At 44.0% G+C, this 11,879-nt stretch overlaps 1 pseudogene; it reads right to left on the bottom strand.

The window, feature by feature from the left end:
- Nucleotides 1–550: 550 nt before the first annotated feature.
- LOC138992664 (NADH dehydrogenase [ubiquinone] 1 alpha subcomplex subunit 2-like) lies at nucleotides 551–853 on the bottom strand (annotated as a pseudogene).
- Between the last annotated feature and the right edge of the window lie 11,026 nt (nucleotides 854–11,879).

Raw genomic sequence — 11,879 nt, 5'->3', positions numbered from 1 at the left:
AGCAGCCGACTGCAACATCATTAGTCTTGAACTGACTTGTTTGGTGTGGGCAACAGGAAATATTTCGCTTTTGGGAACAAGAAAAATAGGTTTATTTGCGTGAGTTTATTAATTTGTGCAGTTATTCAGTGTCTGGTAAGTTAATGTTCAAGAAAAAATATTATTTTTTTATTAAAATGTTCTATTATTTTATGTCAACAATTACTCATTTATTTCAGCCCTTTGTATTCAGCACGTCTCTATCGAGATAAACCTACATTTCTATGAAAACTGAAGCTTTTTGTGGCCCAAATAAGCTTAAACCTTGTTTATTTGGCCTGGGTTAGCCTTTGGGTTTGACATGCTTGATCTAGCCTATAGAAAAGTTTTACAAGGGTTTCTTTGAGCTAAAATTTTGAGAACATGCCTGGAAGCAAAATCTCAATAGATTGGGAAAAAGCCCTGGAGAGTGGCAGCTTTGTTTGTTTGTTTGTTATAGCACAAGCTTTATAAAGAACAGAACACATTTTCCCACATTGTACTCAGTCCAGCAGAGCCCAGGCTGTTGCTCTTACTCATCAGTGAAACTCCAGGCTTTGCCACTTAGCATATTCTCTTGGGCTCTGGTTACCTAATCAGCATCTGAGTTGTTCAGAGACATTCTTCTCTTGGCCAAATGTTTCACGGGCCCAGAGTTTGTGCTGCTCATCGGAGCACTCACAGCAGCTCAGGGTTCACCTCTTCAGCTCCACATGGTGCTTCTCCATGAAGTCCCTGGCATTCTGGCTGCCAGGCGAGCCTGGCATAAGTGAATGTGTATCTCTCCTCAACCCAGTTTAGCCCTGATCCTAGGACTAGCCAGGGCTGCTGCCATCTCTGCTAGTGCAGTTGATTTTAATGCATTTAGAATCAAAGAAGAAAACATTAGGAAGGTCCATGAAATCCATTGGTGGTAGATTAAGGAGGTGGGAGAAAGCAAAGCAGGGAAATCTCTAAGATTAGACAAAAAGCAAAATGGAAAAACATACTTCTTTTACATTGGTGGGTCCAGGATGGTCAACATTTAACATTTACAGTAAATACAGATGGTATGTGGGCAAAACAAGATAACAATGAGGGGTTCTGTGGTCTCCTGCTCTGCGGCAGGCTACTTATCTTTGAGGGAGTCTGGAAAAGAAAATTACTCTGGCATTTCAAAGATATGTTATCCTAGATGCATAAGAACCACGACTTAAGGTCAAGTTTGACCTTTGCCAAGGAAGTGAAAGGCCTGCCATGGGCTGCCCAGTTAGAAATTGTGCTCAGACCATCCTGTGTGTTGACTTTCGGTCACTGAGTTTGCAAGTCCTGTCATGCTGCTCGCTCTGAGCTTGCCAGGGTTAGTAGAGGGCCTCCTTTTCACTCACATGTTCAAATTAAATTTAGTTTCAGTTGTTAAAGAAAAAAAATCAAAATCATAGGCCCAATATGGCAACACTTGTGTTGAAAGCCCATGATACCAAACCTAGATTTAATACCTGATAGACTCCAAGTTTCAGCCTCTCCCAGAAACATAACCTAGTCAACTGTCTGGAATTTTCTGGCCCAGCACCAGTCAAGGAATCTGTGACAGGGGCCCTCTCCTTCCCCCATAGAAAGAAGAGGCCCGCTGCATGATCGCCCCAAAGAAAAGCTGTCCCTGCCCAAAGACAATTCTTTCTTTTCTTCTGTTAACTGCCTTGCCCCACCTTCTTCATGTGAAAACCTTTCATTTTATACATCTCCTGGAAGTGTCCTTCCAGTTGCTAGATGGGGTGCCGCATAATTCATTAATCACTTACTAATGCCAATTAGATCTTCAAATGTACTCACTTGAATTAATACAATCAAAGGGTCCAAAGGTAGGAAGGAGGAAGGAAGGAGGGAGAGAAAGTAGAAAGGAAGGAAGGAAGGAAAAGATTCACTTACACACAGGTTTTCATGATCATTTATGGATCCATAAGTAGGAGGAAAAATCTGTTTTCATCTTCTCACCTGTAATAAGGGATCATATCACTTTTCTTTCCTGCTAACATTATGAATTTATAGAAACCGAAGATACTTGCTAGAAAAATCTGACAAGCAGTAAGATTGTTGCGATGTTATGACAACCCTGTGTAGACCATCCTGTCCATCTCCACATCCTGTAGCCCCACTGCTAGCTGGAGTTGATGCTAACACTGCCATCCCTTCATACAAATCTTATACAGAATAATTGCATCGGACCTTGTAAATGGTTCACACTTCTCCTCCCCTAGCATATCGCTGGTCATTTGGTTTAGACCCCCTGACCTTTCCTCCCTAGAGATACCATGTAGGCCTCAGTGGTATTTCAGCTCCAGGTCCAGACAAGCTCACCTCAGGACAAGCAGTATTGAATAATGACCGCCTGCCCTGGTGCCAACCAATCAGTGGAGAGAAAGAGCATACTGGAAAGGTGAAAGAGCTTATTGAAAGAGCACTGAAAGCTGATAAATTCTTTTGAGATCCTCACCTAAAGTCTCCCCTAAGATGCCTGCTGGCAAGAAGGAGATAAGTACCTCAACAAGAAGGACCCAGCTTGCACCGCCCTCAGGAGAGCATGCCAGTGCCATTCCCTTTTCCTCCTTCTTCACTCTAAGAGACCTCACAGGACTTGCAACCAGGGGAGCAATGGGCAACAACAGCTCATCCCAGGCTAAGCCCCTGAACCTGTCTCCAAGGCCCCCTTCTTCTCTGATTTCCCAGTAGCTAAAGCGGCCCAGCCTGGGCTCTCCAGTTGCTTCTTCTATGCTAAGCCCTTCCTTGTTTCACTGTCCTGAGTGTGCTTTAGTTGTGGCCAATAAATTCTTGCTTGCTTAGCTGTATTTTGTCTCTTGACTGAAATCTTTCTTTCAAGAAGAACCAAGGTCTCTTCATCTCTTCAGTAATATCACCGTCAGGAAACAGAAGAGGGCACCCTAAGAATATCTAAGCAGTGGCAAACAGTAACTGGAGCATACTTTTAAATACTGCAACGAATGCTTTCTCTCAAGCATAGGAAAGCAAAATATGGTCAATTTTGCAATTAAAATTATTCTATGGAGCCATATGATTAATGTATAAAGGGCCAGAATGTCTAAGTCAGTTTTTGAGGAAAAGGCAAGGCCTAAAATAAAACTTAATATCTGTTGTGGGAGAGAAAAAAAAATGTCCCTCTACCCTTTTAGGTTCTTGGCTGAGACACCTCTCTGTAATGAGAAACAGAATGACAGGAGAAAGACAAATAGAAATTTAGTGTTATATATACACCTCTGTATACAGGGGAGATACTCAGGAAAACTGAGTAACTCCCCAAAATGGCCCAAGCCATCACTCTAAATATTAGCTGTAGCTAAAGACAAAAGAAGATGTTGGGGGAGCAGTTACGGGTGGTTACCAGATAAAGCAAGGTAAATAGGGTAAGGTAAATAAGGGTAAGGTTATTACACAGACTTAAGTTCTTTCTCTCACCCATTAATAAGAGTTTCTAGAAATTTAGAGTCCTCCTTCTCCTCCTGTACTGAGTAGGAGACACCATTACAAATGGAGATGTCCCTTTTAAATGTATATGTCTCTTACAAAAGGGTAACTCCTACTATTTTTAGAGCTTCCCCTGTCTGTTGTTTCTTAAAAATAACTAGATCAAAATAATCAGTATGTCAAAGAAGCATATTTTTTTGTGGGGAGGGGGGAGATATTCTGCTCTTCGATGCTATTAAAGGTGCTATATTCCTAAATAATAACCTCATTTGATTGTCACAATGGTACAGTAAAAAAGAGTGATCAGAATGTATTATGTTTAAACTTAACCAAGGAGGTAACATGTTCATGGATTGGTAACCTTAACATCATTAAAATGTCCATATTACCCAAGGCAATCTACAGATTCAATACAATCCCTATTAAATTACCAATAGCATATTTCACAGATCTAGAACAAACACTCCAAAAATTTATATGGAACCAAAAAGGAGCCTAAATAGCCACATAAATCTTGAGAAAGAAGAACAAAGTTGGAGGGATCGCAATACCAGATATCAAACCATATTACAAAGCCACTGTAATCAAAACAGCCTGGTACTAGTACAAGAACAGGCATATAGATCAGTGGAACAGAACAGAGAACCCAGAAATCAACCCAAGCCATTATGCTCAATTAATATTTGACAAAGGAGGCAAAAGCATACATTGGAGCAGAGATAGTCTCTTCAATAAATGGTGTTGGGAAAGTTGGACAGGTACACGCAAAAAAAAAAAAAAAATGAAACTAGACCACCAACTTACACCACACACAAGAATAAACTCAAAATGGATAAAAGACTTAAATGTAAGTCATGAAACCATAAAAATCCTAGAAGAACCCATAGGCAGCAAAATCTTAGACATCTCTCCTAGCAATATGTTTGCCAATATATCTCCTACGGCAGTGATGGCGAACCTTTTGAGCTCGGCGAGCCAGCATTTTGAAAAACCCTAACTTAACTCTGATGCCATGTCACATATAGAAATTTTTAAATATTTGCAACCATAATAAAGCAAAGATTTATATTTTGATATTTATTTTATATATTTAAATGCCATTTAACAAAGAAAAATCAACCAAAAAAATGAGTTCGCGTGTTACCTCTGACACGTGTGTCATAGGTTCTCCATCACTGTCCTAGGGCAAGAGAAACAAAGGAGAAAATAAACAGATGGGACTACATTAAAATAAAAAGCTTCTGTACAGCAAAAGAAACCATCAACAAAATGAAAAGGGAACCCACTGTATTGGGAGAACATATTTGCCAATGATACACCTGATAAGGGGTTAATTTCCAAAATATATAAGGAACTTATACAATTCAACACCAGGAAGACAAACAATGAAAAAATGGGCAGAATACCTAAATAGACACTTCTCCACAGAGGGCATACAAATGGCCAAGAGACATGAAAAAACGCTCAAAGTCTCTAATCATCAGAAAGATGCAAATTAAAACTACAATGAGGTACCAACTCACACCTGCCAGAATGGCTACCATCAATAAACCAACAAACAACAAGTTGTTGAAGATATGGAGAAAAGGGAACCTAGTACACTGCTGGTGAAAATGCAGACTGATACAACAATGGAAAACAATGTGTCGTTTCCTAAAAAAATTAAAAATGGAACTGCGATTTGACCCAGGATCCCACTTCTAAGAATATAATCTAAGAAGCCTGAAACACCAATCAGAAAGAATATGTGCACTCCTATGTTCATAGTAGCCTTGTTATGCCCAGATTTCAGGATCCCCAAGAAACCACATCAGGGAGCCAGCCATGTCCGATGCAAAAGCATAAGAGTCTGTATTTCAAGCTAGCTTGAGCTCCCCGTCCACCACACTCACCGACACAATGGCAAGCCAAGTGGCCGAGAGAGCCCACTGTGAGAAAAACCAGGGTTTTAATAGGGGGTGGAGTGAGGGGACTGTGGGCCCTGCCGATTGGCCAGGCGCAAGCTGGGTCTTGTTACATAGGATGCGGTAATTCTTATGGCACGCACATCCCTCAACTGTCATTGGTTAGTTTAAAGAAATCCCAGGCGTGGCCAGCAGAGGCCTGGGCTTCCGGGAAGAAGGGGGTCTGAGCACATGGCTCCTACCCCAACATGGAGGATATGGGGCAAGATGGAGGGCATAGCCCTCACCCTTTCAGCCTTACTTACAATAACTAAGGTCTGGAAACAGCCCAAGTGCTCATAAGTAGATGAGTGGATAAAAAAGCTGTGGTACATTTACACAATGGAATGCTTTGCAGCTGTAAAAAAGAAGAATCTCTTACCCTTTGCGACAGCATGGAGGGACCTGGAGAGTATTATGCTAAGTGAAATAAGCCAGTCAGAGAAAGACAAATATTACATGCTCTCCCTTAAATGTAGAATTTAATGAACAAAAGAAACTGACAAGTAAAATAGACCCAGAGACATGGAAGCATGCAACAGACTGATGATTCTCAGAGGGAAGTGGGGTGGGTGGGCTGGGAAGGGAAGAGATTAACCAAAGAACTTACATGCATCTATACATAACCCATGGACACAGACAATAGTGTAGTGAAGGCTTGAGGAGTGGACAGGAGTGGGGGGAGAGAGGCTAATGTGGGGGGGGGGGAGTTCACCTGTAATACTTTCTGTCTATTTGATGAATATTAAAATAGTTCAGAGAAGCAAATAATAAAACTAACTTTTATAGAGCCATTTCTATAAGCCAAACGTGTTTATGAGTATTATTTTATTTAATATCAACTGTAAGAGGAAGGTATGCAAACCCTCCCCCTCCCCCCAATCTCGTCACTAAAGGACCTCCTGTCCTAATCATTTTAACTAGCAACACTCATGGTTGATCCAAATGATCTTCCCCATAATAAACAGGTAGACTATTTAAGAAATCTATATTGAATTAAGCAGGTTGAGAAAAAAGAGAAAGGAGAGAGATGAAAATAAAGAGATGAGCTAGGACCAGGAGGAAGGTGAAGGAAAAGAAAGTGGGAGGAGGAACGGAGGAGACAGAGCAGAGCAACAAGGAGAGAGGAGAGGGGGAGGAATTGGAAATAAAGCTTCTGAGTCAAAAAACCCTATGGATCGGAGTGGCCAGCTTCCCTTTATTTTTGTGTACACAAACAGCCCAAATACACATATTTCAGAGGCCCAATAAGACATCAGACAATGTCAACATAGGCCACAATGTCCCTGCCTCAGAGTTAATGCTCAGAGCAGCCAAAGGCAGCTTCCAGAGGGGGAACAATGAAGGGAGGGGTATTGACTCAGCAAGCTCAGAAAGCAGCCTTCCCAGAAAGGCTTTTCCTGTCTCCAGCTGCTCATTAGTTAATGAATATGAACTATTGACTGAAGGATGGCCCCACAGGTGTTCAGGAAAACAATCTCATTTCAAACCAGTAGCGTGCAATAGCCCATAGCCAGAGGGTGGCGGGTGGGGGAAGAGGCAGCCTTTTCTCCTCTCTTCCCCTTCCCAGAGCCTGAGGCTAAGGTGGGTCTTTGGATCCAGATTCTTTCCCCCAACCAGGTGGGGCAAGTCCTGAAATAAAGACAATGCGGCACAGCTGGTCCTGTCCTCTTTATAAACACTTTAGGACAGGGACAAATGGAGTCCCAATTTTGGTAACTGGTAGATAAAATCCTTTTTATTTTTAATTAACTCTCATGAATTTATTTTAAAGGGTATTTAAAAAATAAACTTGCACATAAAGCCCTCAATTTCACAAATATTAGAGTGAAGCCAAAAGAGGCATGTATATTTCATCAAGTCGATATTGAAACCCAAAGTCCTAATTCTGACTTGATTTAAGCTAGTTTTAAAACAATCATTTTCCCCTTCTCTCTCTCAGCACACTTCACTAACCTGACCTTGGCTCTCACCTTGATGATCTTGATGAACTTTGACCCCTGAGGCAGCAGGAGACAATAGCCCAGTTCAGATGAATGGTCACAAGGGGTAAGCACCTAACAGTCTAAAGATAATGTCTTCAAGGAAGTTCTGTTTTAGCTTCTGAGCCCGAAGGCAGGATGACATGAGGCTACCTCTTCTTACACTGGCTCTGGATGCTGGAGCTGACTTCAGGCCTGAAGAAATGATTTATTACCCTTATCTTGGGACAGGCCAGTAAGCCTTGCATGTGGGATTTTGTTTTTGTTTTTTACCAGAGCACACAGGCAGAAAAGAGCAAACTTATTATTGGGCCTTGGGAATAATGTTTTTAAATATTCTAATAGGACAAGCAGTGTGCAGATAGGACAGCCCTTTTCTGTTCTGAAGGACCACTTCAGCTAGTGAGCTTAAAGAAACTTCTAGCTGTCCAATTGATTTCTTTAGAGTACTGAGGTCTTGGTCTATCTGGCGACTCAATTCTCAGTAGTTCTGGTGCCCAGTAAACAGGGCAGCCATCCCTACAGCGGCAGACCCGGCAAGCCCTAACCCCATGAGGAGGGGAACTAAGACTGGAGCACTTTTGAACCGTCTGGGCTCAAGCTTGAGGTGTTCTCGCCCTCCTTCCCCTGAGTAATAGTAAACCTGGGGCAAAACATGGGTTAAGATACATAGTCCGGGGGCCATAGGGTGCTGCAAAGCTGGGGGAAAGGTGCACGGCATAATTCCTGTTGTGCAAGCCAACCAGGTTCCGTTTGGGGCTACCAGGTAAGTGGACATTTCCCCTGAATAGTTTCTAGGAAGCAGGATGGTGAACAGTGCTCCCGAATCTTGCCCCGAGACATATAGCTGCAGGCCCCAGGTCTTTCCCCCTTCCCAGTAGTCTGCCCACCAGTTTGAGGGTTGGAGGATTACTGGGCTGCATTCCCCACTTGAGCAACCTTTTGGTGCCCCTGGGCATACTACCTGAGTCAACCGAAGTAATGAGTCCGTAGTTTTCCAGGGGGCTATTGTCTCACATCCCCAAGATGCATAATAAAAATCCCCTTCTCCTCTACATTTAGGGGGCCCTTCCCAGGGGCAGACATAATGCTGAGTGTGCCATAGTTCTTCCTCCCATACTGTTGTAATGTACCCCGCGAATCACAGAAGGACACCTCAAGAAGTAGAATTAAAGAGTCACATTTATTGCAACCCGGGACTATGAGGGGCCATTTTGCTTTCCCAAATCTCATAGTGATAAGATGGTGGAAAAACCAGACTTATATAGGCAAACATCACAAAGGTATTGATTACATCTCACGGTTTGGAATGAGGAACCTGGTTTGCAAAAAAGCAGTTTACAGAAGCAGAAGCAGCATGTTATCTAAATTACAGTTTTTGGGTCTCTGGAACACTGAGTCAACATGGACACGTTAACTGGAGCCCTCTGACCTTGGGATAACTGTGCTGTCCTTCCCAGGTAAAGGAAAATATGCTTTCTAAGACCAGTATGACCACTACAAATGGGATTTCACATTACAATCAATAGGGTATTTAATTGAATGGGATGATTTATATAATTCAGAAAATCAAAATAACTTTTCTATTGTTAAACAAAGCAAATAAGTACAGAAGCCAAACAGCAGGGTTAAAGTTAAACTATAGTTTCTACCTGAGATGATTGCTACCATACTTCAATACCTTCGACCCACAGCAGAATGTCTTAAGCTTGGTGTGCACGTGAGTACTTTTCCCTATGGATCGCCCCTCTCGGGTGGGGTATCCCCCAAAGAATCGGCAGAGGTCAGTGGTTATATGTGGGGCGCCCACGGTGGTGTTTCTTCCAATGACTGTCCCATCTATGGTGCGGGTCACCTCCTAGGAGTACTCCGGGGGATGGTGGGCATTCCCAAAAGCCCCAATGAGGAGGCTGAAAACCAGAATACTCAGACTGGGGCCCTTTTCAGCCTGATCTTGAGTGGGTCCGTTGTTCGTTCAATGGACCATCTTTCGGCTGTATCTTCAGCCTTTTTGATTTGGGTACGGTGAATCCAGTGCCTCTTTCCTGCACCTTGGGGTGCTCAGGATCACCTGGAACGGGTCGTCCCAGTGGGGCTCAAGGCTACTGGGGTCGTGGCGCTTAACCCAGACCAGGTCCCCTGGAACGTAGATGGGATGAGCCACGGGAGACTGCTTCTGGTCCTCTTTATGTACTGCCTGCACCAGCTGGTGGACTGATGTGGAAGAGTTCTGGAGTGCCTCTAAGGACTTAAGCAAATTATGGGTAGACAACTGGGCAAGCTCCTCTTCTCATAAGCAGGGGAGGAGGGGGGGCGGTCTGCCAAACATAATTTCATAAGCAGTTAGCCCCTTTATGTAGGGAGTACATCTAGCTCTGAGTAGGGCAAAAGAAAGGAGGCTCACCCAGTTTTCGCCAGTCTCTAATTTTAGCTTTGTCAATGTCTCCTGAAGAGTCCGATTCATTCTTTTTACCTGTCCAGAACTCTGAGGTCTATAGATACAATGTAGCTTCCAAGTTACCCTAAGGGCCTTAACTAGAGTTTGATTAACTTTGGCGATGAACGCCGGGCCTTTGTCAGGCCCCATATATAGTGGTAGGCCGAACCGCAGGACAATTTCAGAGAGGAGTTTCTTAACTACCACCTGTGCTGTCTCTGTCCTGGTTGGGTATGCCTCAGGCCATCCGGAGAAGGTGTCCACGAAAACCAGGAGATACCGATATCCTCCTTGTCCCAAGGGTAGCTCAGAAAAATCCACTTCCCAGTGTTCTCCTGGGCTCTACCCCTGGAATCGGTGTCCTGGGGGTGCTGCCACCGGGGGGCCTGGATTAACCTGGGCACAAATATGACACTGTTTGGCAATGTCCTTAGAGATTTTGTGCAGTCCAGGGATATAATATTCCCCTTTTAGTAACTCTGCTAACTTGGTTCCCCCTAGGTGAGTGCTCTGGTGGGTCTGCATGGCAATAGTGCATCCTAAGACCTCTGGGACCAGTGGCCGCCCACCCGGGAGGACCAGCCACCCGCTAGGGGTGTCCTTAGCCCTCAGCTTCTTGGCAAGATGCTTTTCTTCAGGGTTATATGTGGGCTTTTGTGGCAGTTCTCTTGGGGGTATGGCCAGTAGTACCTCAAGGGGCCCTACTGGTCTTTTTGCCACCTCCTTGGCTGTTTGATCTGCAAATTGGTTTCCCCGGGCTATAGGTGCATCATCCTTCTGATGTCCTCAGCAATGAATTACTGCTACTTCCTGGGGTCCCCAAACGGCTGCTAGGAGGTTGAGGATTTCTGGTGCATTTTTGATGTCCTTTCCCCCAGAGGTTAAGAGCCCCCATTCCTGGTACAGTGCCCCATGTACATGCACAGTGGCAAAAGCATATCTGCTATCCCTATAGATGTTGATTTTCTTGTTCTTCCCCCACCTTAGGGCTTGGGTCAGGGCAATTAGCTCTGCCTTCTGGGCAGATGTGCCTTGCCCTAAAGCCTGCGCCCAGATAATCCTGTCTTGGGTGACTACTGCAGCCCCTGCATACAGGATACCATTTTGTACATAGCTGCTTCCATCTGTGTACACTGTTTCCTCCGGACTCTCCAGGGATTGGTCAGTGAAGTCGGCTCGCAGCAAAGTTAAGGCTGTTAATGTGTCCTCACAGTTGTGTAGGGGAGGTTCGGCCCCCTCATCTGGCAACAGGGTGGCTGGATTCAAGGCAGCAGTCTTTAGGAAACTAACTCGGGGAGGGTCCAGTAAAAGGGCTTGATACTGCGTGATACGGGCATTTGACAGCCAACGCTCTGGAGGGCTTCGCAGTAATGACTCAACTGCGTGAGGCGCCACTACCTGTAGGTCTTGCCCGAAGGTTAATTTGGAAGCCTCTTTCACGAGCAGTGCGGTTGCCACAATTGCCCTTAAGCAGTTCGACCATCCGGATGCCACAGGGTCCAGTCTTTTGGATAGGTAGAATTTAGGAGCCTTTATTCAGCTGGCCAGTGTCTGCAGTGCCAGTACCCCACTGAAGCGAGGACCAAAACTGCAGCCCCGACCAGATGTAGAAGTGAGCTTTTATTCACAAAAACCACAAAACGGTTGGCCAAACACACACAAAGTTCATTGCTCTATTTTTCAACACAGGATATAGACTCATACCTTTGAAAGGTTAGGTTCCTGGATCCCGTCACCCCTGGCTAAACTTTGACCTGCTCTTTTGGCTGTAAAAAATGTTAAGAGGAAGATGTGGTCTTTGCAACAGAGCCAGAGACTGCGATGACCTAATTTAACTGTAAGCGACTATTGTTCCTAAGCCCTGGGGCGTTTATTACAATAGAATCTACTCTGAAGGATTGCTGTGAAGTTTACAAATAAAAACAGCCAAAGCCATCAACCAATAAATCCAGATGGACATTAATTGTTGGATGATTTTGTTTTGCTGAAATTACATTGATGATGTTGAGCACGATAAAATGAAAAGATACTTGTGTGTTT

The sequence above is a fragment of the Myotis yumanensis genome, unplaced genomic scaffold (assembly GCF_028538775.1).
Source record: "Myotis yumanensis isolate MYYU_CA2020_CCGP unplaced genomic scaffold, mMyoYum1.0.hap1 SCAF_14, whole genome shotgun sequence".
NCBI lineage: Eukaryota > Metazoa > Chordata > Mammalia > Chiroptera > Vespertilionidae > Myotis > Myotis yumanensis.
The sequence above is the reverse complement of the archived record's forward strand: the minus strand, read 5'-3'. Positions and strand labels throughout refer to the sequence as shown.